Genomic DNA, 6,531 nt, shown 5'->3' with positions numbered 1-6,531 from the left:
ACTTTAAAAAAAATTATGATTGTATTGCATTCTGTAAGAATATTGTACAATAATTTTTCATACTGAAAAATACTTACGTATTAAATTCTTTAAGAATATGAATATATAGTCAAATGTATTAATCATTGCAATCAAAGTCAAATGCAATCATAAATTAATCATTTCCATAATTTTCTTTTACTTGAGTATCTTTAAGAATTTTAGATTTTTCATACTTATTTTATTTATAGTTGCTAATAGAAAAAAATCTTTGAGTTGTTATTTAAAAAAAGACCACAAATTAAAAACTAAATCCCTAACATTGTTTGGTAATTGCCAAAACGTGTGCTTGTTTGATTACTATCAAAGTCAAACGTAATTATAAATTAACCATTTCCATAATTTTCTTTTACTTGAGTGTCTTTGAGACTTATTAAACTAATAATAAAAAAACAAACACTACATATGCATCTCCCATGCATATAATATTATTTTAAAAAGGCTACACGCACATGCATGAATGCACGCCCCCCGAAAAGTAAATGATGATCAGATCAGACACCGTCCTCGTCCTCCGGCGGTGGTGGTTGGTTAAGATCCGGGAGTTTGAACCGCTTAGACGGCCCTTATACTCCATCACCGCATTGCCCAGAAACAAAGTTGGCAGAAAGCACCCAGACAATATCCCTACTCGCTGCTAGTCTCTCCTCCTGTGTATACTACCGGATGTGGCCACAAAATGCTTTCTCATGGTGCATATCCTTCTTGTTTTATATTATGCATGCTTATTTCTTTTATAGCTATACGCTAACAAAAAATATTACATATAGTTATTGTTATAATTCAAATAATATAACATAAAAAAACAATGGTGAAGAAGAAAATTTGAACATACAAATAATATCTTATTAACTAAAATGGATGACAGGTTCTTTTATGTTGCAACAATGACACCATTACAGGCTTCAACATGCATTAGAACATGTAGGATGTAGACTACAAATGAAATTTGTACAAAAATCATTCCTATCATCTCCGATTCAAATTATATTTCCAACGAAAAGAGTGTCATATTCATTAAATTGTGTTGTGTTGAAAGGATGTGTGAAACAATTCCATAAATATAGCCATTATTTTTGGTTATTAATTAATTGATAATAAAATCCCTAAATTGGCTTTATGAAATGATTGGTCAATAATTAGCCACACATTCGCACAATAATTAAGGTTTCATATATGAACCTAACTCTCGCTCTCTCACTTTATATATATATATATATATATATATATATATATATATATATATATATATATATATATATATATATATATATATATATATATATATATATATATATGAACGTTATAGATTTTGACATTTACATGTTTCACTAGGTGCCATATTGATATGTGCCGACTTGTGTACATCAATATGTGATTTATTATAGTTTAGTTTACATATATAATTATAATATTGAATTATGGCTCTATTTATATTTTGTTTTTTAATATCTATATTATAAATTAATATTATTTTGAAATTTTTTAGTTATCCATCAAATTTAATATCAGCAAAACATAATATGTTAGTTTTATAAAATTTTATATTTATATATCTACCCTAATACATAAAGATCATATTTTTCAAATGTAAACTTCACTTTGAATTTGACACATGTCTTTTTTTGAAAACTTTAGAATTATTCTTATTTAAATGTCACTTACTAGATAACAACTCGTATTAATTATTAGTTTTAATATATAAATTTATATTAATGTAGATGTTAAACTTATGTTTGTAAATTCCAATATTTTAGATTCGTAACAAAAAGGAATAAAATTTCTTTAAAATAGATATTTAAACTATAATAAAAGAAAATATCGTCTATCAGTATGTGATTTATTAAAATTCCATTATTTTTCATTTGTAAATTCTGTTTGTAAATTCCCATATTGGAAACTACCGACTTGTGTCCATCAATACGTGATTTATTAAAACTTTGTTTACACATATAAATATAACTTTTAATTATGGCTCTATTTTTATTTTTGTTTTTTATTATCTTCCTACATATATTTTGCATCACATAGTGATGCATTCGTCATCAATCTTAATAACCATGATTTTCATTTATCATAATACTTGTGGTAAAATGATTATTAAAATTCTATCCAACTAGATATTTGGTAATGAATTTTTCAAGTGATAATAATAAATCAATATCTCTCCTATCATAATTTCCTTGTTCGGTTGCTAGGTTTGAGGGTAACCCAAAAGGACTGTGTCGCTATCATATCAAGTACATACCAATTATAGTTATGGGCTTAGACAGTTAACCCAACAGTTTTATGGACTAAACACATTTAAGCCCAAGAAATTCAATAAGGACCCATAGATAGATCTTGTTTCTTTTGTGAAGAAACTGGACACTGGTAGAGGAACTGCTCCTATTATCGAGAAAGAAAGTCTGGAAGAGACTAGGACTTCATGTTTTTGCAGGATAAAACGTATACTTTTTGTGTAACACTCAAGTTATTAAGGAATGAAATTTAAATTAGTTTCAAAAAAATAAACGTATTTATTTTACCTTCTAAATTATTTACAGTACCTTATTATATTATTAGTAAAATCTGAAAAACTTTAAAAAAAATTATGATTGTATTGCATTCTGTAAGAATATTGTACAATAATTTTTCATACTGAAAAATACTTACGTATTAAATTCTTTAAGAATATGAATATATAGTCAAATGTATTAATCATTGCAATCAAAGTCAAATGCAAACATAAATTAATCATTTCCATAATTTTCTTTTACTTGAGTGTCTTTAAGAATTTTAGATTTTGCATACTTATTTTATTTATAGATGCTAATAGAAAAAAAAATCTTTGAGCTGTTATCTAAAATAAGACCACAAATTAAAAACTAAATCCCTAACATTGTTTGATAATTGCCAAAACGTGTGTTTGTTTGATTACTATCAAAGACAAACGTAATTATAAATTAACCATTTCCATAATTTTCTTTTACTTGAGTGTCTTTGAGACTTATTAAACAAATAATAAAAAAAACAAACACTACATATGCATCTCCCATGCATATAATATTATTTTAAAAAGGCTACACGCACATGCATGAATGCACGCCCCCCGAAAAGTAAATGATGATCAGATCAGACATCGTCCTCGTCCTCCGACGGTGGTGGTTGGTTAAGATCCGGGAGTTTGAACCGCTTAGACGGCCCTTGTTCTCCCTCACCGCATTGCCCAGAAACAAAGTTGACAGAAAGCACCCAGACAATAACCCTACTCGTTGCTAGTCTCTCCTCCTGTGTATACTACCGGATGTGGCCACAAAATGCTTTCTCATGGTGCAAATCCTTCTTGTTTTGTATTATTCATGCTTATTTCTTTTATAGCTATACACTAACAAAAAATATTACATACAGTGATTGTTATAATTCAAATAATATAACATAAAAAAACAATGGTGAAGAAGAAAATTTGAACATACAAATAATATCTTATTAACTAAAATGGATGACAGGTTCTTTTATGTTGCAACAATGACACCATTACATGCTTCAACATGCATTAGAACATGTAGGATGTAGACTACAAATGAAATTTGTACAAAAATCATTCCTATCATCTCCGATTCAAATTATATTTCCAACGAAAAGAGTGTCATAATCATTAAATTGTGTTGTGATGAAAGGATGTGTGAAACAATTCCATAAATATGGCCATTATTTTTGGTTATTAATTTAATTGATAATAAAATCCCTAAATTGGGTTTATGAAATGATTGGTCAGTAATTAGCCACACATTCACAAAGTAATTAAGGTTTCATATATGAACCTAACTCTCGCTCTCTCACTCTTTATATATATATATATATATATATATATATATATATATATATATATATATATATATATATATATGAACGTTATAGATTTTGACATTTACATGTTTCACTACGTGCCATATTGATATGCGCCGACTTGTGTTCATAAATATGTGACTTATTATAGTTTAGTTTACATATATAATTATAATATTGAATTATGGCTCTATTTATATTTTGTTTTTTAATATCTATATTATAAATTAATATTATTTTGACATTTTTTTGTAATCCATCAAATTTAATATCAGCAAAACATAATATGTTATTTTTATAAAATTTTATATTTATATATCTACTCTAATACATAAAGATCATATTTTTCAAATGTAAACTTCACTTTGAATTTGACACATGTCTTTTTTTGAAAACTTTAGAATTATTCTTATTTAAATGTCACTTACTAGATAACAACTCATATTAATTATTATTTTTAATATATAAATTTATATTAATGTAGATGTTAAACTTCTGTTTGTAAATTCCTATATTTTAGATTCGTAACAAAAAGGAATAAAAGTTCTTTAAAATAGATATTTAAACTATAATAAAAGAAAATATCGTCTATCAGTATGTGATTTATAAAAATTCCAATATTTTTCATTTGTAAATTCCGTTTGTAAATTCCCATATTGGCAACTACCGACTTGTGTCCATCAATACATGATTTATTAAAACTTAGTTTACACATATAAATATAACTTTTAATTATGGCTCTATTTTTATTTTTTGTTTTTTATTATTTTCCTACATATATTTTGCATCACATAGTGATGCATTCGTAATCAATCTTAATAACCATGATTTTCATTTATCATAATACTTGTGGTAAAATGATTATTAAAATTCTATCCAACTGGATATTTGGTAATGAATTTTTCAAGTGATAATAATAAATCAATATCTCTCCTTTCATAATTTCCTTGATCGGTTGCTAGGTTTGACGGTAACCCAAAAGGACTGTGTCGCTATCAGATCAAGTACATACAATTTATAGTTATGGGCTTAGACAGTTAACCCAACAGTTTTATGGACTAAACACATTTAAGCCCAAGAAATTCAATAAGGACCCATAGATAGATCTTGTTTCTTTTGTGAAGAAACTGGACACTGGTAGAGGAACTGCTCCTATTATCGAGAAAGAAAGTCTGGAAGAGACTAGGACTTCATGTTTTCGTAGGATAAAACGTATACTTTTTGTGTAACACTCAAGTTATTAAGGAATGAAATTTAAATTAGATTTCAAAAAAAATAAACGTATTTATTTTACCTTATAAATTATTTACAGTACCTTACTATATTATTAGTAAAATCTGAAAAACTTTAAAAAAAATTATGATTGTATTGCATTCTGTAAGAATATTATACAATAATTTTTCATACTGAAAAATACTTACGTACTAAATTCTTTAAGAATATGAATATATAGTCAAATGTATTAATCATTGCAATCAAAGTCAAATGCAATCATAAATTAATCATTTCCATAAATTTCTTTTACTTGAGTGTCTTTAAGAATTTTAGATTTTGCATACTTATTTTATTTATAGATGCTAATAGAAAAAAAATCTTTGAGTTGTTATCTAAAATAAGACGACAAATTAAAAAACAAATCCCTAACATTGTTTGATAATTGCCAAAACGTGTGCTTGTTTGATTACTATCAAAGTCAAACGTAATTATAAATTAACCATTTCCATAATTTTCTTTTACTTGAGTGTCTTTGAGACTTATTAAACTAATAATAAAAAAACAAACACTACATATGCATCTCCCATGCATATAATATTATTTTAAAAAGGCTAAACGCACATGCATGAATGCACGCCCCCCGAAAAGTAAATGATGATCAGTTCAGACACCGTCCTCGTCCTCCGGCGGTGGCGGTTGGTTAAGATCCGGGAGTTTGAACCGCTTAGACGGCCCTTGTACTCCATCACCGCATTGCCCAGAAACAAAGTTGGCAGAAAGCACCCAGACAATATCCCTACTCGCTGCTAGTCTCTCCTCCTGTGTATACTACCGGATGTGGCCACAAAATGCTTTCTCATGGTGCATATCCTTCTTGTTTTATATTATGCATGCTTATTTCTTTTATAGCTATACGCTAACAAAAAATATTACATATAGTTATTGTTATAATTCAAATAATATAACATAAAAAAACAATGGTGAAGAAGAAAATTTGAACATACAAATAATATCTTATTAACTAAAATGGATGACAGGTTCTTTTATGTTGCAACAATGACACCATTACAGGCTTCAACATGCATTAGAACATGTAGGATCTAGACTACAAATGAAATTTGTACAAAAATCATTCCTATCATCTCCGATTCAAATTATATTTCCAATGAAAAGTGTGTCATACTCATTAAATTGTGTTGTGATGAAAGGATGTGTGAAACAATTCCATAAATATAGCCATTATTTTTGGTTATTAATTTAATTGATAATAAAATCCCTAAATTGGCTTTATGAAATGATTGGTCAATAATTAGCCACACATTCACAGAATAATTAAGGTTTCATATATGAACCTAACTCTCGCTCTCTCACTCTTTATATATATATATATATATATATATATATATATATATATATATATATATATATATATATATATATATATGAACG

The sequence above is a fragment of the Lactuca saligna genome, chromosome 9, assembly GCF_052625555.1.
Source record: "Lactuca saligna cultivar CGN05327 chromosome 9, ASM5262555v1, whole genome shotgun sequence".
Lineage (NCBI taxonomy): Eukaryota > Viridiplantae > Streptophyta > Magnoliopsida > Asterales > Asteraceae > Lactuca > Lactuca saligna.
This window is presented reverse-complemented; position numbering follows the sequence as displayed.